General features: G+C 45.5%; 1 protein-coding gene across 3 annotated transcripts in view; it reads right to left on the bottom strand.

Annotated features, from left to right (window-relative positions):
* Trpc7 (transient receptor potential cation channel subfamily C member 7) overlaps positions 1 to 23852 on the bottom strand; it is a 117409-nt gene that overhangs the window by 55584 nt on the left and 37973 nt on the right. The gene's annotated exons all lie outside the window — the stretch shown is intronic.

Here is a 23852-nt window from a genome sequence, read left to right as displayed (position 1 = left end):
CAGTTGAAAAGAGAAAAACCAGAGTGAAGATGTGCAGAAAGGGGCTGTCATGGCACCTGTCCCTGTCTGTGGCCTTCTTGCACCCTGACCACATGTGCAGAGAGACATTTTTGTAGACAAAATTATTCTGCTTGATCTGCCACATTGGCCTGAGTGACTGTAACCAAAACCATCCTTTTTCTGTGGACAGTTGTTGCTACCTGGCCATCTATTTAGATGATCCTGGTCCTTCCCAGAAGAAACTGATAATAAGCAATATTTAAGCTAAGAAAATTGTGGGAATAAAGTTTAAATTTGAGAAAATTTGATGCACTCATCTATTTTTCTCCATGGCAGAAGGAAGGTGTTATTAGCTTTTGGCAGGCCTGTCCTTTGGCCCTGCTGAGGATTTGCAAGGGCTAGAGAGGACAGACTGGCCATCATTCACAAGCTTTCCCACTGCTCAGTCCAAGCATTTTGTGCCCATTTCCCTCCCATTGGCCTCACTGGGTACTGAGGGAACATGTACTCTTAGAGATGCAAAACATCCCCTTTTCATTATGAGAGCAATATAAATAAAGCCATTGGGAATTCTCAGTGCAGATGGCAGCATGCTCACATCTCCATCACTGGGAGCTTACAGTATCAACAGATCATCTGTGAGGACACTGTCGATGATTGATTGACCCCCATGCTACTGCTACGTGGATAATAGATGCAGCAAGGCTTTCTTGTAGTGTGATTAGATTCTGCAACTATTGTGGTAGGGGTTCTCCTTGGCAGAGGGAGGAACCCCTGAGCCAGCAGGTGCTATGGTACCCTGGCCCCTTCCCTCACTGCTGAGGGCAACAAGTGACATGAAATCGCACAGTGCTTGCTGGAATTCCTGGTGTAGAATCGGACTAGCATGGGTCTAGAGTGGAAATGGTTGAACACAGGACTCCACCTTTGAAGGGGGCTGAAATGGTGCTGCTCTGGAGATTCAGGCTGAACAGAAGGTGGGATTTAAGGCCATGAACGTGTAGAGGTGGCCATCTTGACTCCCCTATGGATTTCTGTGCTGTTGCTGCCCTGGAAGGCTCCCACTATGGTCACAGTGTTGGCTTGTGGAGAGAGTCTACTCCAAGGTTCCTGTGATTGCAGCAGGGTTCTGAGAGAGAATGAGTGGGAACCATTTCTCTCTATGCTCCCTTGCTCACCTAAGAGGAAGACAGTTGGCCTCAACTAAAAGCTACCCTGGGACTGTTTGTCCTTGATTAGACCTTTGCTGATTTTTCACAGGCACATTAATTTTCCCATGCTAAAGCAACCTTGCTTCAGATTTGCTATTTATTTGTAGATAGGCTTTATAATCTGCCCCCAATAATTTGACAGCAGCTAACAGCTGAAGCCAAATTAATTTTGCCTGTCTGTGGGCACTTTTCTATAGTCGTGGCAGGCCTCAGAAGACAACTTGATGACATACAGGTCAGTGCGTATCAATGAATTTTTCTTCTGTTATTCAAAAGCACAGAAAAATATCATCCCTGATCCAAGGAAAGTAAGAGTAAGAAGTGGCATTCACCTTCAGGACACAGAGAGAATCCGTGCCAGGACACATAACCAAGGAACGAAGGCAGGAAGGGTTTGGGTTGGGAGGAGACGCTTCAAAAGCAAGGTCGGAGAGGAGCCATGAAGCAAAGCCCACAGCTAGAACAGGATGGAACTCAGAAAATTAGTGGTGTCTTGGGCTTGCTTCCTCTGTCATCTAGTTCATAGCTGAAGGGATGATCAAAAGATGTTAGTCCTAAGAGCTTTGCCTGAGCCATTCCTGCCCCCAAGCCATTCTGGCCTAGAGCATAGCTTGCTCTTAGGAAAACCCTTCAGGGGAAGAGCTGATGGGATTGCCTTGACTTTTCTAGCGATGTGATTTCCATTCTACAGAATGGTGAGCCTCTAATGAGCTGGTGTTGAGTGTGAGTGTGTTAAGGTGGGTTTATGTGAGGCCAAGCAGTGGAATCCAGCCAGATCTGTAACTGGAGTTCAGCGAGCGGAGGAAGCAAACTTAGACTGCAGGAAGGTTAGGTGTGACACTGAGACCAAGCTCTCTACAATGGACAGGAGACTGGGGTTCACCAGCCTGGGCCACAGGACCCCAAGATTGCAAAAGACCAGATGTGATGGTTCTAGTTCTCAGCTCCATCCTGAGCCAATTATCCTGTTGGAAGGCACGCAACCAAACCCACCTGCACCACATTCAGGGTTAATGTAACGTTTGCATCCAAAGGTAGAGTCTGCTAAACGCCTCATTTAAACTCCATCCCTCAGGTGCTGCTGACGTGAGTAGACTGTGTGGGTAGCTCGCAGGGACTCCTGGCATACTGGCTAAACCTTGACCCTTGCTCTGGTTTTAATTATTCCGTGGGCTACTTTTCATTTACACCTCAAAGGAAAATCCTTTCCCTCCTTTGTTTCCCTGCTTTAAATTCACCTATGAGGAAATGTCTGGTATTTAAAAATAATAGTTGTAGAGGAGCTGGAGGAATTCCTTCACTGCCTATTAAATATTTAGGGGGCTCGTGGGGGACTTCTGGGATCTTGACTCCAATGGTCCAGATAAAAGGCAGGCTGAACAAGCCATAAGGTTTTCCTGGTGATATTTGGGAAACAGAGGGCTTGTGGCCAGGCTGACTGGGCTCTAGGCCTTGCCAGATGCCAGTGGGTTGGTCTTGGTTCTTTCCGTGCTTAGCTGTGTTCTCTAAAGCGGGGACTAGTGAGTACTTAAGGAGTTCTGGAAATAGGACCGAGTGTTACATTAAAATGCAGGAAGTCAAAACAAGCCAGTGGCTCTTTCTCCCCACTCCTCTACCTCATTTCCTTTGTTCCTTCTTGGAATACAGTCCTCCAGTCTGTATTTCTGACCTCTGTCTTTGTCTCAGCAGATGTTTTCTTGAGGTGTTAATGCCCCTGGTCAGTCCATGCAGCCTAGGTGTGTTATGGTAGGCCCCTCCCCTCTCCTTCCTGTTATGCTCCCCCAAAAGTGGAGATAATGCGCCAGCTGTGCCCTGGTGGGACAGGCAGGAGCGAAATGGAGTCTGGTTATCTGACACATAGGCATTTAATGCTACAGGTCATGAAGCCCTTCGGTTGTAAGCAGACTCTCTCTTCCTCCTTTCTCCACACCCAACTCTATCCCACCTAAAAGCCTGGTGTGTTGCAGGGAAGGGAGAGGCTATGGTGAGGCTCTGTGAGTTCCACATCCTTTGTGGATGGCTTTTTCTCTCAGATCCCCTGCCTCATCTACACAGTAAAGAGGCATGGCTATACACGCTGTGATGAGCTGGAGAGTGGCATATCTGGAGAAGAACTTTATGAATTCGGGCTTGTGAGGAAAATGCTGTCCTTTTATACATATATGCCATCAAGGTCTCCACTTTAATAAAGTCTGATATGACTGGGAAAGATGTTCTCTTTTCTCATCAGCAGCATTTGATAACAAAAGTCTGTTCTGGAAACCGAGAGGACAGACCCGGTACCCAGCCACCAAGCTCTGGGCTCAGCGTGGCCATCTGATGTGACTTAGACTCATTCTGCCGGGCTGCTTCCTACTCGGATCATGCAGTCTGAAACAAGTTTTTTTTCCCACTTCTGAGTCATGAAAGTTGTGAGGGAATGAGAGAAAAAGAGAGAAGGAGAGGGAGGGAGGGAGAGAGAGAGAGAGAGAGAGAGAGAGAGAGAGAGAGAGAGAGAGAGAAAGGTCCATGATTCACTATTGTTGGGCTCCTCTCACTGGGCATTGTACTCAACAGTTGGAGCAAAGAAGGGAGAACTGGTCTCCAATCAGGACCACCCAGTTCTGTGGCTAGGAGGTAGAGCGAGGTTCAGGGAGAGGTGGGGGACTAGGGTTGGGGGCAGGGTCTCCACTGGTTCCTGAGCAGGCTGCCTGTGAGGCTGTGATGGATGAGTTATTTCAGACCATGGCATGGATGCTCCTAATACCAGCTGTCTTTCTCCCTCCCTCTCTCCTTCTCCCTCTCTCTGTTCTCTCTCTCTCTTACTATCTTGTACCTCACCTCCTCTGAAATCCAACCAGAATCTAGTTGCTCTGCTTCCGTCCACATGTACCCTGCAGACTGCTGTCTTCGCCAGTAGTGTGGTTAGGCAGGCAGATTCCAGGGTGGAGCACCCAGGAACAAAGTCTAGATCTCACCTCTCCTAGATACGGGCTCCCAAGTAGCCCGCTTTTAGCCTTGTGGTCTGAGAGAGATGAAAATGCTTGTAGGTGCTCAGCAGGACCCATTGCACAGCGGTGTTGAAGGTAGACATGGCTCCAGGGCTGCTCCTGAGCCCCCAGGGCTGTTTACGTAGTTCATTTACCTCTCCACTCTCAGCTCATGCCAGGCAGGATGCTTGTGCTGAGTTTGGCATGGGGAGCCCAAACAATCGGTTCTTGCATGGAGCCTGTAAGCATGGGTGGGCACTGGGCAACATGAGGCCTGAACAGCACAGACCGTTCCTACTGCTGTTTATTGGAGATCCACTCTAGACAGTGTGCTGCTGTCACACAGAGCCGTCACAGTAACCCTGAGGCACCATGAATGTGCTTATGCTCCAGGATTTCACTTGGGGAAACTAAGGCTGGGCCATCACAAGTGGCTCCCCAGCCTGAGAGAGTGTTCAGGTCCCAGCCCCTGTCTGACTCCAAGGTGAGCTATTTCCATTGCACTATACACTTTGAATTCCCTTCTTCTTTTTGATTTGGACATTAACCTCTTCTGATCTTAGTTCCTGGTCATAAAACAGTAAGAAGCAAACATTTGCTGAGAACTTGCAATGGCTCAGACCCTGTGATGTGCACATTACACATGTATTTCTCAATTTCTCCTTGCCATCCAGTGTTGGAACAGGGATGCTCCTTCAAAGCTGGCAGTATTGAAACAGTTACGAGAATGTTGAGTCAGGGCTGAAATTTACCCCCGATGCTGGTATAGCTAATCATGACCACGCTCTTATGTCCTTATTCTGCCTCTCCCAGAAGAAGCTTCCTGCATCTCCCCTGTGTCAGGCCACTGTCCCATTCATCCTGCCAAGCTTGGCCTCTGACTGTGAGCTGTGGATTTAGTGTGTGTTACAGAAAGAGCTACACTCTTTTCTATCCAGAGAGTCTCCTTTGTATTTCTCAAGAACATGGGCTCTTCCCTCACAGGGGTGAGAGGCAGTTCCTGCCCTTCTCCTCCTGAGGAGCAGAAGGAGGGGTGCTAATTTCATTTATCACTGACACTGTTTGGGTGGAGGGAAGGGACAGTGTAGAAGTGAGCTGGCTGGTGAGGAAGGAAACAGCTGACCGGATGGAAAGAAAAAAGGGAGGGGAAAACAAGGCAAGGCAGGGGAGTGCTGCTTGGACAAATGATGGCAAAGCCCCTGCTTCGCGGCGAAAGCCTGGCTCCACTGTAGTGCTGTGGCAGATGCTCAGCCCTCCATGGCATGGCATCACATCTAGAAGAGGCACGCGTGTGCACGAGGCTGCAGGTTTGCTTGCTTCTCAGATGTGATGAGCAGGCAAACGTCTGAATTCATGTGTCCACTGAATTCACTTTTACTGTAGAAGCACCAGCAGATTGCAAAGCTACAGTAACAGCAACCTCCTTAAACCACAAAGGCTTCCTAGTAGGCAATTCATACTGCCTAAGAAATGGAGTTTGAAGAGATGGCCTAAGAAAATTGAAGCAGTGGGGGAGATGGGTTAGCACTCAGCTCAAGCGGACTTCTGGCTATAATCCGGGGCTCTTAATTTCATGTCCGTAAGCCGTCCCCTTTGTTTTTTATAGTTCTGTTTTAAAATGGTTTTTCATTTCTTGAATGTCTGTATATCTATGGGACATCTTTTTTATGGTTGGGCAGTCCTTCTCCTACGCATGTACACACACACTCCACTCTACTGCAGCCCCCCCCCACTCCTCACCTCTTCCACTTCTGCACTCCCCCAAATCTGGCATGCTTCTTGGTTATTTCCAGATCTAGAGGGTCCTACCATGTAGCTTCTCCCTGAACCTTCTGGAATTCTATCAGGCAGCAGAGGTGATAGCTACCTCTGATGGCCAGTAACCTCTACAAGGATTTCATCTCACCCATTCAGTTAGGTGGCTTGCTCTGTCCCTATTTCCCAGCTCTAGTGGAGCATAATGCCTGTATCCTACATCTCTTTAACTCCCAGGTTTTTAAGTCAACTAGAATCATTTACACAGATTGCATAGATTGGTAGGTTTCTATGAAGGCTCATCATTGTCTCTCACCAAGAGCTGGTTTTCTGATGAAGACTACCATTCATGAGTCAACCTATGCCTCAGCCTCAGAGCTGTAGAGACCAAAACAAATGGCATCTCACTTGCTCCAGAGGAGGGAGTGAGCTATTTACTGACCCCAGGTGTCAAGGCAGGAGATATGGCTAGCCTTGGAGGTGAGCAGAGTGCTGAGATTTCTCAGTGGTGCACCATGGCAATGAGCCTAGAGGCTGGTGATCATGTGACATGGTCTCCAGTTAGGTTAAGTTGCCATGGCCATCATCTTCCTAAAGGCTCTAGAGGACCACGTCTGTGTTTCCAGTGTATTTCACAGCAGCAATCACAGTGCATAGTTCTCAGTGTGGATAGTTACTCTTGTGTATACACCTGATTTTCCCTCTGTGATCTTCAAGAACCTACTGTTTGTTTTTCCGCAAGAGTGTGTCACCTTAGTGACAGGTGTGTTGAGTGATCAGTGAATGAAACACTCTTCTGTGGCCTCCTAGGACTGACTCATTAGCCAAGAACAATTTCTAAATATAATAGTCCTTTGATTCTCATGGATTGGTGAACACTGATGTCTTCACATCTCTACTAAAAGTCAGATATGGAGACTTGACGGAGACAAGCCAGGCTTGTATATAGTTATGCAAGGAAAGTTGAAATGTGAATCTAACATAGGGTTTGATTATTAATCTCTGAAATTGGATGAGAACTGCTTAGCTTCTCTTTATGTGGTAGTTACTACCCTAATTGGCATCAATTCAATATTTTATCATTAATTCACATACTTATATAATCATAACTACAATGGTTAGAAAATAGTATTCATTGAACATTTTTCTGTCAGGCCTTGCACTTAAAAGTCATTATATTGTTTAAGCTTGTGCTAATCTATTTTCAGTTGCTATAGCAAAAGGCTTGAAGCTGCATACTTAAAAAGAAATGCGTATTTATTGTACAGATTTAGAGGCTGTGAGTTTAAGACCCAGCTGTCAGTTCTGCCTCTAGTGAGGAATTTCTGGCTATATCACAACATGGAGGATGGCCTTATGTGGGAGATGGAGGTGGAGAGTATGATACGGCCAAAAGCCAGAGGGCCGAGGGTGCAGTTTCTTTAGCCATAACTCACTCTGGCTAGATCTTCTGGATCAAAACCCTTCTGAGGGTGATGCTACGAAGACCTAATTCAGTTGGCCTGGGCATTTCCACTCAATGCTATCACACTGACAACCAAGGTTCCACCTATGAAACCTGAAGGGAACTCTCAAGTCATCTCCATGCCATAGAAAACCCTTATGCCAGAGCCTTGAGGAGTGACCTGTTACATTCTCACTGGGCCAGAGTGATTTTTGCAACTAATTGTTTATGATAAGAGCTGCCCTTAGCTCAGGCTAATTTGACTTTAAATATACTATTTTGAACTGTTTCCCTATATTTTTAAAAGGTAGATTTAAAACAAGACAGACATGCCAAAGCAGAGGGTGGTGACTCTCCAGGCCTGCATGGGCAGGGCCTCATGTCTGATCATGACGTTGAACTCTTGTTTCTCTGAACCTACTCATTCATTGGTCAGCTGACTCCCAGCACAGACAGAAGCCAAGGACATGTAAGGGGAAGGCTCAAATCTGGTCATTCCAACTCCGTCCTCTTAGAGGGAGCAAATCGTCATGCCACAGACAAAAACCCTGGGCTCTTCCTTCCCTTTATACAGAAGAGTATCAGGAACTGATATCCTGATGACTCCAGTGTCCAATCCAGCTCTGCTTGGAGCCTCATGGAAGATCATGCACATTTGCAGCCTCAGCTAACATGACTCAACCCTCCTGGGCTTGGTGAGGGACCTGATTAGGATCTCAGACCCCTAGCCAGTCACCTGACACAGAGCTGTAGTTCCAGACAGTTCCCTGGATCTCAGTTGTGGCTGGATAATGTGTCAGGTGCTGTAACACTCTGTAGCTGTGCTGTCCTTTGGGTACAAAGATTCATGCGGTTAGGGACATGCATTGGCACTGCCCATGTGCCAGTCTTGGTCTCACCACAGATTGTGAGTAGAACAAGAGGTGTCTTTTTTCCATAAAATAGCCATAATCAGGGATAATTCATAGAAGTTCTCACTGGCTTAGAGAACACCAATCTAGTTTTTGATTTATGGGACAATTCTTAATATTTGTGATATATTTTGTTTCATAATTATTAAACACTTCTGTCACGCATTAAAGTTTTAACTACACAAAGCTGTCTTTCCTTAACAGAGCAATTTTGTCTGGTAGTTGTTAATTACAGAAAGAGTTTAATCATCAATAAAAGCAACATTTTTTTTTTTCATGAAAGCATAATTCTTGACTCTGATTCAAACACTTTATCGACAGGAACACATATGCCCAAAGTCATTAATAGCAATACGGGAAATCTGCATGGAATTTGTACCTGTGTTTAGTGAAATGCAAGAAGACACAGACAGACTGGAAATGCTTTCATCAAATATAAACCATAGCTGCAACCAGCATAGAAAGTCCAACCTAGGCTGATGGTGTTCGGGTGGGGTAGGTGGACGCCCTGTTTTCAGAGCCTTCTTCCTGTATCAGATAAAATGTTATCTTGGTTGCAGTAGATGAGAGTGCTCATGAGAAATCATTTAGGGTTGCCTCTTACTATTTCTCGGTTTTTCCAGATTTCTCTAGTCAGCTGGTATGTGCGTGGCTCAGAAGTGATGCATTCCATCAGCTTCAATTTTTAAAAAAATTGTTTCATTTTATGTAATTATTTCAACATTATACTTTGAAATTAACCTCATCTCCTATGAATTTATACAATAATGCTGACTTCTGCATATCATATTTGCCCATATTTAGTTCTCTTGACACTTATTTCTATGTATGGTTTTACATTCGGCATGTCCTTGGGACTTAGTGCCACCAGTTTTTAAATTTAAAATTTTGGGTTTCTCAAACCTACGAAATGTGACTGTTGCCAGTGTTTTGATATTTTGAGATGTAAATGTTTAAATAATAGAATAGACATTGCTTAAGAATTAGAAAGGATATGTGTGTGACCTTGACACCCTAGGTCTTGGCTGCTGCTGAATATAGACAGGGTCGCGTTGGTAGGAGGTCGTCCATGCATCCACCAGATGTATGGGAAATGGTTCTGTTGGCAGGGAGTTGTCTGTGTACGCAGCAGATGTGTGGTAAATGCCCTTTGATACTGGGCACACACCTCTAGGCCCACAAGACAGAGTGGATGAGATGGTCCAGGCCCTGCCTTTGGGGGTTCATTAGCTTCTCAGTCTTTATGGTAATAAGTCCTTTCAGACTGGGCAACAGTCTGATAGACTCCTATGTATTCTCATTTTATTTATTTATTCATCTACTACTTATTCATTCATTTGGTTTTTTTTTTTTTTTTTTTTTTTTTTTTTTTTTTTTTTTTTTTTTTTTTTGTGGTACTGGAGATCAATCGTGGGCCTTCACACGTGCTACCTAAGTACTGTGCTGAGAAGCTACACTTTTTCAGGTTATTCCACCTGCCCCTAGATATATGGGTGCTGTCCACCAGCTCTTCCTTGTTTAGAAGAACCTCAGGTAGGCTGCTCTGACCCCCAGGCAAGCCACTGCTGCTAACTTATGCAGCTCTTCAATCATGCTCTGCCTGTTCTCCCATCAGCCCTCAGGCCTGTGCTGATGGCAGGTGTGGCCAGCCCTCTTTCCAGTGCGCCTCAGGAGCTGATTTTCATGGGATGCTGGGCCTTCTTCTGGACTACACTGCTTCTGGGCATGCAGACTCTATTGTACCAAAGACAGCCACCCACTCACCCCTGTTCTTCTCTCTAGATCGCTTTTATCAACCATTTCTCCTATGTCCATCTGTCCTAAAGGGCAGTCTATGAACAGAGCTGTTTAGAATGGTGTTGCAGGCAAAGAGATAGCTTCCACCGCTTCTTAGCCTCTCTTTGCCAAAGGTTGGGTTTCCATGGCTCTGCTTCTGCTTCCATTCACTGCAGGGATTGGTGATTTCTCTTCCCCTGTCAGACTATGTCAACTATCCTTTCACTGAAGCTGGAGAGTCAGTTCTCTTGTCTCCCAGCATGCAGCTCTTGTGGCTTGTTGGAAGGGAGCCTGAGGAGCGCCTGAGGGGTCTAACTTTCCAACCACCACTCATCTTCCCCAATAGCTTCTTGGCCAGATTTGGTATTTCTGGGAGTTTATTTTATTTTATTTTTTTCAAATTTTCATGGCCTTTTGCCTCTTGACACCCACCATTCTGGCCAATAAAGATAGATCCAGTGTAGGCAGAGATCAAGTGCTTTTTCACGTGGCTTTGGGCCCTATGCAAACAACAGTGTGCACTGTCAATGAATTCCTCTTTTCCAAATGTCTTCTTGCATATGAGGCTCATGTTTTGAAGGCATTTTTAAAGAGTGTTTCAAAATTCCATACATTATACTGTCTTTTCATATTCCAGTATCTTAATGGACTTTATTGCTTACCAGTGGTTATCAATCTTTCTAGTGTTGTGACCCTTTAACACCGTTCCTCATCTTGTGGTGACCCCGACCATAAAATTATTTCATTGCTACTTCATAACTGCAACTTCCCTACTGTTATGAATTGCAATGTAAATATTTGATATGCAGGCTATCTGATATGTGACCTCTGTGAAAGGGTCATTTGACCCCAAAAAGGGTCATGGTCCACAGATTGATAACCACTGGCTTCGACCAAGAACCTGGTTCAAATTCATGAGTGACACTTAGTCAGTGTTCATTTAGTCTTGGTCATACATACCATGGTTACTCTGCTACCCAACTCTTCCATTTTGCACAATTTTAATTGTTCTTTGAAAAATGTCAAAATTCCTTCCACCCCAAGCACTGGGAATGTTTCTGGCCAAGGCATATTATGGTCTGCAGATTCCCTCTGGCTTAGTTGTTCTTAGACGCCGAATCAGGACACAAATATTCCATATTCAAAGCAAAGGTCTCAAGGGCACTTGGGTTTGCTATTTGAAGAGTAAGTTCACACCTTTGCCATGCAGGGATTAACAATGACATGGGTCAGTCTTTGTCATGCTTTCAGTGGTGTGTTTTTGCCAGTCTATGGTGAATATAATTTCTTTCTCACTCAGCATAGTCATGCTCTTCAGATGGAGAAACTGGGTCTAACTGCATGCAGATTTGTCTAACCATTAAATCCATTCAGTCAATTGAGCCAGGCTAGGAGCATGCAAATTTACAACATCTTGGCTCTTAGGGTCCTCTAAGTGTAAACAAGGGCACATCTAGTGTAGCTCAATCAGTGCTGGGCCAGGACGCAGTGTCATGGAGTCCCGTAGAAGGGGCATCTCATGCAAACTAGGATGTGGCTTGCTGAAGGGGGTCATTTTGTTCTGAGCTGAGATGCCTGTAGACTCATATCACCAAAAGAGTTGAGAAGGGTGTGCCTAAGAGAAAAGGCAGCAACACACTCGGGCCCCAGATTCAAGCACATCTTAGCCTGAGTCTTGCCTTTTCATGTGACCGGCTGTGTGATCCTGGTAAGTCTTGTCACCTCAGAGCTATGTCTATTTCACTTGACAAGTGGATGCCACGTTGAGTAATCAGATGATTCTATTTAGATCAGCCAGCATGACAAAGGCAATGGATTGAGCACTTAATAAGTTGCTGTTGCTGCTGTTATTATTACTGAAGCTAAGAGCTTGATATGTCACGTAGCCCAGGAGATTGGTGCCCCAGCAGGACTTATGAGCCATGATAAGATGGAGACTGAACGTGCGTCAGAAAGCTGGTTGCCTTGGATGCTAGGAGAAGCTATGGTAGACTTGTTTTCAAGGGATAGACTAGATATCCAGAAATGAAGTTTTTATGTGTGCAGACTTGCCCCCACTGCTACCCCTATTGTACCCCATGCACTAAAGAGTAGGGCACCATCCTCTAAATGACAGCAGCAGACAGTCTCAGAAGGCTCCAGGAGCACCTGATTCATTGAGCTTGCCCAGTGAACAATGATAATTTATTGCAGTGCCCAGTGTTCTGTTTGCAGCCTCTTTAAATGTTAATGACCAATAATATAATTATGATGGGGAAGGTTCCTGGGCTAGTTGTAGGTTTAATTCAATTTTCGAAGCCATCTGGAGCTATGCAGAACTGTTTTCTGTTTCTTCCCAGACATGGCTTGGGTGACCTCTAGTCTCACAATATGGAGCCTATAGCACACATTGCCTCTAGTTTCATACACCCAGAAGGGAAGAACAGAGGCCTGGAGATACACTGGCTGATGGGAGATTTTTGTCACCTTCAGACTTTCTGCTACCCTAAGGCAGGCAGGATGAGTATTTGTCTGGCAAGGAAGCATCTATCTTAAGAAATGAGCCTCATAGAGCTGGACAAGGGGTCAGACCAATGGTTGCTTTCCATGATTAGAAAAAAAAAAAAAAAACTGCCTATCGGTTCCCGTTCTGTGAGACTGTTGATAATTTGGTTTTTACCTGCATTGTACTCTGCCACTTTCTCCTCCTATCCTGCCACCTGGACCTACTGACCTCCGCCCTAAATCTGACATGTTCCACAGCCTTCTTCAATGCTCTATCCAAAATGGGATCTTTCTTCTTTTTCTATACTGTATGTATGTATGTATGTATGTATGCATGTATGTATGTATTGGGTATGTGTGTAAATTTCTATGCATCACATTTGGGCCTGGTGCTCATGGAAGGCAGACGAGGGCATCAGATCCCATGGAACTGGAGTTACAGAAGATTATGAGCCATCATGTGGGTGCTGGGATCAGAATCTGGTCCTCTGCAGGAACAATATGATTTTCACTGTTGAGTCATCTCTCCAGCCCTGTTTTTCCACTTTATCTTTCATCACTTGGCTACTATTAGAATTGGTTATGCATTTATTATATATCATCATGCTAAAATACAAGATCTTTAAGAGTGAGGGTTGTTCATTAAATTCTATCTATAAACACATAGCAGATATAATAGCTTCTCAGCAAATATTTGTTAAATGCTTAACTTATGGATGGATTTTTGAGGGTGTGGATCTGGAATAGGGCAATTGGCCTCATGAATGATTTTTTTTTTTTTTTTTTTGGTTCATTCTACTGATCTTTGGGCCCACTCCACAGGTAAGAGCTCCTAACTTGCCTCTCCTGCTCAGATAGATGGAATTTCACCAAAGATGGCAATATAAGTATCTCCCATTCTGATTATCCTGGAGCACCATCCTGACAGCTGTCCATTAAGGTCTGGTCCAGCTCTCAGTGACCTATTTTGACCAATGGGATGGGGCTGCATTTTTTTTTTTATGATGCTGCAAACTCCCAAGGAAGGGTCATAGAAGTTCCTAGCATCTGCCTTCAGTCCTGTAGAATATTGCTGAGCAAAATGATCCTGGCCTGAGAACTTCCCAGCTGGGCCTGCTTGACTTCCTTCATAACTGTGAGCAGATCATATGATTGTTTTCCAAGCCATTAAAACCTCACATCCTCACACCTTCCTCAGTTTCTATACCCAGCAGTTCACACCGTTATCTCTGGGCAGCTTGGGCAAGAGATCCTTCCCCACTTCTCATGTCTTCTCTGTGTTCAGGCTTATCTGTGTCCTCTCCCTCCCCCACACCCTCCTCATCTCAGCACCTCTCCATGTTTTTTCTCTTCACCACCCTCTCATTGTCTGAAATCACATGCCTGCAATCATTCTCTTAAAGTCTTGCTCATTTCTTCCTAGTCTCCCTTCTGTCACTGACTGTACCCTGAGCCACAAATGTACTCCTCCTTTGGTCCCGTATATGTGGTTGGTGTCTGAAAGAACCTGACTGGGAGATGAGCTTGCTTTGTTTTGTCAGCAGGATACACATCCTGGAAGATAGGGTTTCCCAAGGCAAGGCCAGGAGTGCTCTGTGTGCTGGTATATGTAGAACAGGAGGCAGCTCACAGATCACAGGGTGCTTGGGAGATGCAAGCCTCCCCGGAGGACCTGCAGGAGAGTGATTGTTTCAAAACGATGCTTCCTGAGATCATGAGAGGAAAGAAGGATTTGGGAGTGTAGACCAGGATGGATGGTGTACGGCAGGTTTCATCTGAACTCTCTTTTGAAGACAAGGGCCAAGGGTGTTCTTTGTGGAAGTTTCAGGTCTCAGAACCATCTTACCCAGAGGTGTTTTCACTGGAATATATGGGAGAGAAGGGATTCTTGTCTGCTTTGTACCCATCCCTGGTACCTGCTATTTTGGAATACCATGGATGTTCTAAAAAATATGTTGAATGATAACAGGGAGCCACAGCTAGTCCAAATGGTGATGATGAGGATTTGTAGTGGCTAAGGTGGCCACAGGAGAAGGGCACAGGTTAGCCTCTTCCTATGGGTATACAGGTGAATCCTTGGACCCAAGAAATGGATACCCAATCCAGATTGAGACAGGATTTCTTGGTAAGCTTGGTGGGACACACTGAATCAGATTCACATAATTAAGGGAAAGCAAAGCCTATAAGATGCTCTGAATGACTTTGATGTATTCATTACTTTAATCCTTGTAAGAGACTTGTGTCATAAACATAATTTTAGCTCTTTTGTTTTCAAATGAAGAAACTGATGCTCAGAAACCAAGATTATATAGCCCAGATCCGAGAGCAGATGTGCCTGCCTACATGGGATCTATGCCAGTAGTCCCTGGCTGCAAACTTCCTCACCTTCCACATTCTTACTGCTTATGCCTGCATCTCAAGCCATTGTCTATTAAACCTTATATATAAACATATATAATATTGCATGCTTAACCTTACATATAAACATATTCAGGTACTATATCAAAGTGTATGGCGTAATAAAATAATTCTGACAACAGGCTTACATAGACCTCCTTTTTTGTTGGTAGAATCACAGAGTGGGGCTGTGCCTTGCCTGCCACTCAGGTAATGAGCACTGGATGGTCCCTGAATTATGAAATTTGCAAGGCATTAAGTGTCATGTTTGTCTGGAACATACTGCAAACTAGAAATGTAGGAGCCAAGTATTGCTGTCCCTGCACTGGAGGTGAGAAAAGCAGCATGGAATGGTTCACTTGAGGTGACTGTGAGGCGTCACACCAGGGCCACACATGCTTGTCATGACTACCTCATGTGGTAGTTTTCTCCATGTTAAAAGGATTTTTTTTTTTTTCAGAAACATGCAGTTCTTGGGGGAAATAGAAATCTCTTATTAGTTTTGTAAGGAGGTTTGGGGATAACCGTGCACTATCTGCCAACGTGATATTTGAGAACTATGAAGTGCTCTGCGAGTCTGCATGTGTTCTCTGTTTCTACAGTGAACCATCAGCTTCCTCAGGCTGGTATTTATTAACAGCTCAGGAGCTAGAATGGATGCTAATAGATTTGTATGTTGAAATCTGTCTTTGCAAACCCTTTCTACAGGATCTTAATTTCGGTAAATTTCAGCTTGGTGGTCACCAAAAGCAGCTTCCAAATCAGCCAACACTTAACACTTTCCTCTGGCCCACAGAATGAAGATCCTTATTAGGAAACCATGTACCATGTATGGAGCTGGAGAGACAGCTCAGCGGTTAAACGACCTCTTACTGCTCTTGCAGAGAAACCAGGTTCAATTCCCAGCACCGCATGACAGCTCAGTGTCTGTGACTGTAGTCCAATGGGGTATGATATCCTGCTCTGGCCTCTGAAGCCACCAGGCACACATGCGGCACACGGACATACACTGGAATAAAACACTCTTACACACCAACCAACCAACCAACCAACCAACCAACCAAACAAACAAACAAACAATACGTTTTTAAAAGATGAAAGATAACCTTGTGTGATCCTACTTTTAGTGAAGGTGACCTGGGGTAGTTGGATGAGGAAGGTAAGGAGAGGATCTCAGGAGAGGTGAGGTGTCCCTGAGTGATGGTCCCAGCCTGCCACCACCACAGGGACTCCTCTGTCTGCTTTCTAGGCAGGAAGGCTTTCCTAGTTCCCTGGTGCCATCACACTGTGGCAATGTTTTATGGTGGCAAAGGACAGATTCAGAATAGAGGCTTTGGGCCCAGGTGTGTGTAAGTTTGCATCTCTGCATGGCCTCCTCCCAGCTGTATGACCCTAGGTGATGCGCCCCCTGCTCTGTTAGAACATAGAAAGGGTGCAGCTTGCATATGAAGAGGATCGTGGTGGCCTCTGCTACCTGTCTGAGAACGCCTCCATGTCCCTTCTTCCTGAGCATCTTTTCCAAGTTCTGCTCCTTTCTTTTGTCTTCTGCCCAGTCATGTGAGGGCCATAAGGCCTCCTTTAGTGCCACCCACTTTTACCAATAAGACCTCCATGCTTGTAAAATGGCTTCCCCCTGAATCACAGTTCTGTTGGGGTGATTTAGGGATCTGAGCAATTTATCCTATGATTGGTAGACCAGAATCTACCTAAAGTTTCTGACTTTGTACCTTGACTTGCAAACTCATATTTTCTATCTCCAAACACACGTTTCTTCTCCTGGACACAGCATTGTCTGTAGACTCCCTCACCGGCTGTTTTGTCTCATAGCATCCTAGTTCATTTTCTGTCATTGTGATAAATACCACGGCCAAGAGCAAATTCGGGAGGAAAGGGCTTATTTCATCTTACACACTTTCAGCTCATCGCCCATCTGTGAGGGAGACTGGGCAGGAACTCAAGGCTGAAGCTGTGGAGGAATGCTGCTTGCTGGCTCTCTCCTAGACCCAGACTTAGCTGTCTGATATAGTCTAGGGCCACCTGCATAGGGAATGGTGCCTCCTATAACAAGCTGGGCCCTTTTGTACAATAAGCAGTCAAGATAATGCCCCGTGCCTACAGCAATCTGATCTGGGAACTCCTTCCTAGCTGACTCTAGGCTGGGTCAAGTTTCCGGTTAAAGCTGGAGTTATAGAGCCATCCTGCTTGGGTGCTGGGAACCAAACCTGGGTCCTGTGCAAGACCAGTAAGTACTCTTAACTGCTGAGTCATCTCTCCAGCCCCTTGTTAGGTGCTGTGTCACAGTAATGAGAAATGTAATTGATAATGTATTGCAATCTATTTTAAGTGTGAACATTTAGCAATAAAGCAAATGTATACAATGGCATATTGGTCATCTGCTAATGTAGCAAGCGTAATTACAGAAAATACAGAAAAACATTTTCATTCTAATAATGAAGCAAATCACAAGATATTTTACTCTAAATTTAAATGTATGTTAATATATGTCTTCACAGGGGAAGAATGAGGAGACTGAAACAAATTAAAACAGCTGACATCTGAGATATAGGATCCTATGTTATTTTCTTACTTTTAATTGTCTTTCTTATTTTTGTCATGTCATGTAATGAACAAAATAAGTGAGAGGAAATCTCCTGTCCACCTGGCCAGCCTGCCTGTTCCTGGCCAGACCTTGTCAGTTTCCCCGGCCCCCAGCCCTGTTTCTTCCTACCTTCATCTTCTGTTGCCTCCTGCTCTCAGCTCTTGGAAGCCAATGCTCGCTTCTCTACCTCATCCTACTTGTGCAGGTTTCTCCTCACATCACCCTGTGACCAGTTGTGAGCATGTGAACACGGCCTCCGGCTCTGCTCCTAGTGATGTGCGTGCGTGTGTGTGTGTGTGTGTGTGTGTGTGTGTGTGTGTGTAAGGAAGAGAGAAGATGCAGGGAGACCAGTTAGATGATAACACTGTCAAGGCGTGATATCACTGTGGCTTACATTAACTAAAGGATTCATACTAAACAAACCTTTTCATCTGCAATATACTTACAAAAACCCCCTTTCATGAAGAAAATTTGCAAGTGTCTTTAGACAGATGAATGGTCAAAAAGAATGATGCATTGTGGGACATAATGGAAGGACTCTGTGAATATCAATTCCTCTCATGTAAATCTGAGAATTTACAAGCAAATACTAAGACTGATTTGTGCATTTGGCCTTTAGCTTAGTTGTTAGAGCTAGCCAGAAGTCCTTACGGGAGACTTCCAAGATCCTCTTGATTTATGGGGTAAAAACAACAATTTAAAAATGGTTTTTGTTTTTGCATGTTGTGAGATAGTAATTGTGTTTGGTTTGCATCTGTTCTTGGTGATGATGATGAGTTTGCGTTCCTGCTGAAAATGTTCCTCAGATTCTTTCCTACTTGCTGACCTTCAAATCAAAAAGTAATCCTGATCCTGCTCTACCTAGCTCAACAAGCACAGCACCCAGTGGGTAGAGTTGTACACACGCAAATTATGTGGCTTGGGAAATATGATTGATCACCAAAGAGAAAAATGCTTCGAAGAATTCTCCCTTCACACAATTGTTTATGTAGAGCAAAAAAGCTTTGCAGCCTGCCTGTAGAAGGTCAGGTCAACAGGTGTTTCAGTGGACTGTGTGTTCCCCTCACCCTGTTATTTTTGCTGAGCTGGGCAGGATGGACTGTGGGGATACAGTAATAATGCAGATTAATGAGGTAGGAGTGCGCAGAGACCAACTATAAGCCCTTGGTGATTTCTGCTGTGATCCAAACCCTCACACAAAGTCCCCACTTCTCTGACTGGTGGATCCACTGGGCCTCACCTTTCTGGTTCATCTATGTTACTAGCAGGCCAGAGTCAGGGGCAGGGTTTCCCTAGATAGCCAGATGCTTTTTCTGTGACCCAAAGGGACACAGTTGGTAGTAGAGGGATTGGAGATGATGAGGCTGTACTCTGGGGCCAGCTTTGAGCATCATCTAGATTCTTCTAGATGTGTGTGTGTGTGTGTGTGTGTGTGTGTGAATTTTAAGTCACAAATGGCAATTACAGATACTGGAGTTGCAGCAAAGTCTCTGGCTTCCCCCTGAACACTATTCTGCTCAGCATATCGCATGTAGGATGTGCACCATTTCGAGAGGCTCTGTGAGTTCATGCTCCAAAACTGAGAAGCTCTTGAGAGCTTTAGGAACCTAACTGATGTGTTCCCCTTGAGATTAGCTGGGCTGGGAAACTAGGGACCCTCTGTCGCAAAGCTCGCCGCAGTTGGCTCTGCGAGGGAAGAGCTGTACGACGTCTTTGGATAACTACAGGCTTAGAATTCAGGGCTTTGGGTGGCCCAGAGTCTGAAAACTAGCCCAGAAATTTTCAACAAGGGGTGGTTTTGCCCCATTGTTCCCAGAAAGGTATTGGAAACAGGCAATGTAGTTTTGGTTGGTACAGTTAGGGAGGCAAGTGACACTGGGTCGAGGTCAGGGCTGCCACTCTGGACAGTCCTTACAGCAAAAGATGATCTGCCCCAAGTATTATAAATAGTAGTGAGGAACCAAGCCAACAGGCTAAGCAGCTTCCACTGGCTAATCTATTGTGTTTGCTCCATTCTCTGAGAGTATGTGTGCTGGTAAATATTGAATGCCATTTCTTAGGTTACATGCCCTTATGTATGGACAGGAAAACTGAGGTCCTGAGATGAAATCACACATCTAAAGTCACATATCTTGAAACCAGGGCCCTGAGACTTCAACACAGAGAGGCAGGCTTCTGCCAGGTGCTTTCCTACCACATTTCTTGGGAGTTTTCTCCCAGCAGGAAAGGGTTCATGATTATTCCTTCTTTCATTGACATTTCCTGCTCGGGAAAACCATCCTTCCTTGTATAAAAGCCAGCGCTTCTAAGCTGGGTGATTAATGGATACTGGTCACTTTTGTGCCACGTGGCTAGGCCAGAGACACAGAAGTGAGGAGAGAAACCCCCGAAGAGGTTGGTGAGCCGCGCTTTGGTACCGACATGGGTTGGCAGAGAGCGGCTTCATGCAGAGCAGTTTGCGTAGTGGCTGACCGGCCAGGCTGCTTGCTCTCATCTCAGCACTGAGCATCTGTTAGGACAATGTGCTGCAGGGCAGCACTATGGGACAATGGCTGCTTGATCCTGTGTGTGTGTGACTGGCCCCTCAGATGTCCTCTAAAAAAGCCTGCTGTCCCCAGGTCCCCTTTGTTTGCTGGCCTTGCCTGTGCTTTGTGCAGACAGAGGAAATGAAATGGGATCCAACAGAGGTCATATGCCCTCTCCCCAGTGCCTTATCCATGGAGGCTGCAAAAGGAGACAATAGGTCTCGTTTGTCTTTTTTTCTTTTTCTTTTAGAGGCTCTAGAAGGTTAGAACAGCATGTCATGTACCTGAGAAGCCCCCGAGCTAGTACGTGAAGTAGTATGTCTGTATTCATATACCTGGTAAGCAAGAAGCGTGCGGTCATGTTCCTGGCCACAACACAGCACCACCCTCCAGCGAGTTCCATTTCCTTCTAGCAGCTTTTTCACTAGAAAAAAATGGATCTGTTTATGCCATGTTTATAAAAGGAGCACAAGGTGTTCGTTTGGCCCAAGTCTAGGTAGAATGATGTAGATGGAACTGTTCCCTGACCCCACCACCAATTGAGTCTTCCCTGTAGCCAGTCCTCCCACTGAGCTGTTCTCCCCTCAGCGCTCCCCTCTGAGGAGAGCCTTCCATGGCGTTGAGCACCGTGGATGCATTTTATAAGTTTCTGTCCTCGTGCTTCTAAAAGTGTCTTGCAATGAGGGCAGCATCAGAGAAGCTGCTGGCTTGGTGTGTGTGACGGTTACTATGGACTGTCTGGAAAACAAGCCTCTGGGAATACTCCTGGGTTCCACTGACTGAGGTGAGGCTCCACCCTGTGTGCTACAACCATTCCACCGGATGGGGCCCTGGGCTGAACAAACACAAGCAGGCGAGCTGAGCACCCACTCACCTCCCTGCTTCCTGAATGGGAATGCAGAGGGGCGTCTGCCTCACTCCCTGCTCCTGTGCCTGCCTGTAACGCACAGACACTCAGAGTATGAGCCAAGACAAACTCTGCCTCTCTGAGGTTGCTTCTGTCAGGTGTCTCGTCCCAGCATGAGAAAAGTAATGAAGACAGAAAACCTGGTACTGGGAGTGGGGTTGTTGGTGTATTAAAGACGGTAATGTGGTCTCTAGGCCTGTGAGCTGGTCTTTCGGGATGAATTCTGGTGCATGTGTAACTTAGAGTTAGAAAAACCCTAAAATGTTGTAGGCAGAGCTTGATGGACCATTCTTGTGGGAGTTTACAAAGACAGGATGGACAGCACAGGCCCAGCTCATGAGCTTCTAGAGGGCAACAAGGATTTGTATCAGGCGTGGGGATAAACCCATTCATTTTTCTTCTGGCAAAGAACTTGGGTATATCCTGCCTGTGCTCTGACAGAGAATTATGGTTTTGCTGTTTGGCAGAAGAAGTTTCAAGAGGTGAGTTTGTAGGCTGGGTGAGGGCTACCTCTCACCACTTTTATTCAAGTGTGTGATGAGAGAGAGAAAAAGAGAGAGAGAGAGAGAGTGCGCTGTAAATGGAGCAAAAAGATATGACAAATGTGGGAACTGGAAGGGAAAAGTGAAAGTTTAGACAAAATGGGTAGCTGTAATCGTTGACAATATTAACATCAGTAAGAGAAACCTCCTGCTGTAGGTGCCCTGAGGATAAGACTGAAGGTTCCATCTTGAGAAAAATCTAATAAGTTCATTTGAGAGGAGAAAGCCCAAACTGAAAATGCCACCAAGTCTTCTGCTAAAAACCTAGGGAAATGTTTACCCAGGCTCACCACAGAAAGGCTGATACAGTTATGGTCCAAGGGAACCAGGTAACTTCCTTAGCTGCCAGCAGAATTTGGTAATATCATGCATGTGGTATACTTGTTTTACATGTGTAAAAGAGGCAAGAATAGGGGCCATGGAGGCTTAGGCAATGGTAACAAAGGCCATTGTCCTAGGCACTGGCATGAAACTGTGAAAATGAAGCCCAGTTTGTGATAGAGATTCTGGATGTCGGACAGATCCGGATTTTGGGACATCTGCCAAGGAATGTTGTATGTATTGAGTGGTGCTGGCTCAGGCTATCTGTACAGTAACAGGCTTGAAGGGCAGGGCTACTGAAGCCCTTGGAGCCCAGATGATTCTGTTATGAGCCCTAGATGCCTAACATGGAACATTGGGATTTCATGCTTGCCCTGCTGGGTGTTGGTCTTGCTTTTGTCTGACCTTTCCTTACTGTGCTCCTATTTTTCATTTTAGGAATGGGAATGTTTACTTCATACCTTTATATAGCAGAATGATGTTATTTTTTGATATTCTAGACACTCATAGCTAACGGAATGCTTGAGTCTCAGAACACACTCTGCACATATGCTTTTGAAAAGTATTAACTGTTGACACAAGAGGTTGCTGCTTCTGCAGTCACAGGACCTTTCCCATCTTATTCTCCAACTTGTTGGAAGGAAGACTGTATCCTGTTCTAACTGGTTCTGTAACAGGCCAAGCTGTGTCTGTAGAGCTCAGAGGTGCTGGGAAGAGACACTCTTCTTCTATGGAAGTAATACATTTAGCAAAAATAGTCATTTTGTCTCCCTTCTATTTCTGCCACCTCCTTCTGTCTGTGTGTATTTCTCCCCCAGTAGGGGGCCTTTACTTGATTATGTCCAAGAAGCTCTACCCAGTTCAAAGGTAGGGTTAAAACTTCTATTATGCAAAACAGCACATTCTGGGTCCCCTTGCCCTACTCTCCTTTAAACACTAGAGGACTAGAGGCATTCTCTTGCTGTGTCCAGGAGAGCCATCTGGTCCTTGTTCTGGAAGATAGGAGGAAGGGTGATGATGAGACCATCTAGCATAAAGGGAAGGAAGACCTCACCCTTCAAGTCCACAGATGATGAGGCAGTGAAGAGGAGGAAGAGGAGAGAGACCATGTTCATCATTAAACAAGCTGTACATGTTATCAAGGGCAGACCCTGGGTCTTTGTGACAGTCACCAAGCAGTCACCACGTGCCATTCCTGGGTTTGCCTTATGGATCAAGCTTGCGCTCAGCTGAGCTGAAATTGAGATTAGGGTAATTGGATCTTTCCAGAGTGTGAGCCTAGAAATGCCCTAAGATTATTTAGGATCAGTGGTTGTGGGAGAGGAATGCCTTTGAGAAGGATATTTGAGACAGACATAGACAGCAAGCTGGCTAGTTCAGCTGGCTTTTGGCCCAAGAAGACGATAAAATGTTTTGAGCAGCTACAAGCCAAAGCTGGAGATGGTTTTGAGTAGCTGTAGGGTACAGGCTACACTGTCACTTCAGAGTTTTGGTGTGAGGCAGCATGAAGGACAGGCTCCCATCTGTGATGTCTGATAAGGTGAAGATGCTCTCTGAGGTGGGTAGCGTGTATGTTCTCAAGTGAGCCATTAGCACATGCCCCTTGCCCTGCCTGTAAGCTACTGCAGTGAGCGTATGGACACCGCCACCTGTATCCCCACAGGTGGCTGAGGTCTGGCCATATTTGAGGTACACACATTTTATCCCACTTGCGTCTCAGCAGAGCCTGTGGAGTTAAGCCTCATTATTCTATTAGTGATGAGAGAAGTAAGGCAAAGTCTAAGCGTCTGCTCAGGAGACTCCATGAACAGTTAGATCCAGAATTGACCTGGCTGGGCTCACTCCTAGCCGCACCTCCAACGCTGTCACTCAACTGATGCACTCAACTGCATTACTGAAGGCGAGTCACCCTCTGGCTGGTCAGCTCTGGCTGACCTGGAACTCACTCTGTAAACCAGGCTCCCTTCAAATTCTTAGAGCCCCACCTGCCTCTACCTTCCTAGTTCTGGGA

The sequence above is a fragment of the Meriones unguiculatus genome, chromosome 3 (genome assembly GCF_030254825.1).
Source record: "Meriones unguiculatus strain TT.TT164.6M chromosome 3, Bangor_MerUng_6.1, whole genome shotgun sequence".
NCBI classification, from domain to species: Eukaryota; Metazoa; Chordata; class Mammalia; order Rodentia; family Muridae; genus Meriones; species Meriones unguiculatus.
This window is presented reverse-complemented; position numbering and strand designations above follow the sequence as displayed.